Genomic DNA, 1,774 nt, shown 5'->3' with positions numbered 1-1,774 from the left:
AGCAATTTGAGAACAGCCTAGCCAATATATGGAGACCTCACCTCTATTAAAAATTTTTTTAAAAGCCTGGTGTGGTGGTGGGTAGTGGTGGGTACCCTTAGTTCCAACTTCTCAGGAGGCTGAGGTGAGATCTCTTGAACCTGGGAAGTCAATTCTGCAGTGAGTCATGATGATGCCACTGCATTATTTTGTCTCAAAATAATAATAATAATAATAATAATAACAACAACAACAATAATAAATTAAAAATTAAAAGGGAAATTTGGACATAGAGATAGTCACAGTTGACATACCATGCAATGCAATGTAAAGATGATGGCAGAAATAGGCTCAATGCATCTGTAAGTCAAGCAAAGATTGCCAGAAAACCATAAGAAGCTGAAGGAGAGGCATGAAACTTATTCTTCTTCACAATACTTCAATTTAATGCATCCTGCTAATACTTTGATTTCAGACATTTACCTCCATCTCTGAAACAATAAATTTCTGTTGATGCTGCTGATTATAATGTTGTTGATTATGTGGTACCTAGCGATGTCATTTCTAGCAGATTAATACAGGGATCTTTTTCAGAATAATGTGTTTAGTTGTGCAAATAAAATGCATATTGCTATAAAGAAAACAAATAATAAAGAAATACTTGAATTAAAAATATATTATGAAGTAACATGTATTCTTTTTCACACTGCTATAAAGAACTTTCCTGAGACTGGGTAATTTATAAAGGAAGGAGGTTTAATTGACTTACAGTTCCACATTGCGGGGGAAGCCTCAGGAAACTTACAATCACGGCAGAAGATGAAGGGGAAGCAAAGCACCCTCTTCACAAGGCTTCCTCCTTCAGCTTCCTTCACCTACCTCCTTCAGCAGGAAGGAGAAGTGCAGAGAGGAGGAAGAAGATTCCCTTATAAAACCATTATATCTCCTGAGAACTCACTCATTATCATGAGAACTGCATAAGGGAAACTGCTCCCATGATCCAATCACCTTCCTCCCTTGACACATGGGGATTACAGGTCTCTTCCTCAACACGTGGGGGTTACAATTCAAAAAGATTTGTGTGGGAACATAGAGCCAAGCCATATCATAGTATGTATGCTTCTTTATTAACACATTTTATAAAAAGACCTTCTACGAATTCTAGTGTCTTCCTCTGTCATTACCTTTCCTGTAACATTGGATTCTACATATGACTCACTCATTCCTAGAAGTGTTTTTTCTTTAGCTTTGTGGTGTCATAGTCTATTCTGGTTCTCTGTTTCCTTATCTTCCACCTGGCCTTCAAATATGGGAAATTTTAAGGGTTCTATCTTCACACCTTTTCTTTTCTCCCTCTTAGACCCTATTTCATGAACTACTTTCTGATGACTCTTCCATCCTGACTTACCTTCTGAAATCCAGAAAATATTCTTAACTGGACATTTCTACTTGTATTTCTAACCAGAATCTCAAGTTCAACTTTACTTCTATTTTAAAGTAGTCAATTAGGCAAAGATTTATCAGTTATTAAGGGCAGAATTCATTTAATTATACTGCTGTCTTTATTTCACTTGCCACATTCAATCGGTGCTATCAGTTTTATATCATAACGTTAAAAGTTTTAATAAATATTATTTTCTCCTGTCATCACTTTAGCATAAACATTTTTTGTTGTTTGTTTCATACTTGGATTATTGAGAGCACCTACCTCCTGGATCCCCAAACACTAAATTTAGAGTCTCTGGAGAGTCATTTAGAAATGCAAATGTGATAAAGTCACTATCTTGCTTTCAAA

Source organism: Mandrillus leucophaeus, unplaced genomic scaffold, assembly GCF_000951045.1.
Source record: "Mandrillus leucophaeus isolate KB7577 unplaced genomic scaffold, Mleu.le_1.0 Scaffold519, whole genome shotgun sequence".
Taxonomy (NCBI): domain Eukaryota; kingdom Metazoa; phylum Chordata; class Mammalia; order Primates; family Cercopithecidae; genus Mandrillus; species Mandrillus leucophaeus.
The sequence above is the reverse complement of the archived record's forward strand: the minus strand, read 5'-3'. Positions refer to the sequence as shown.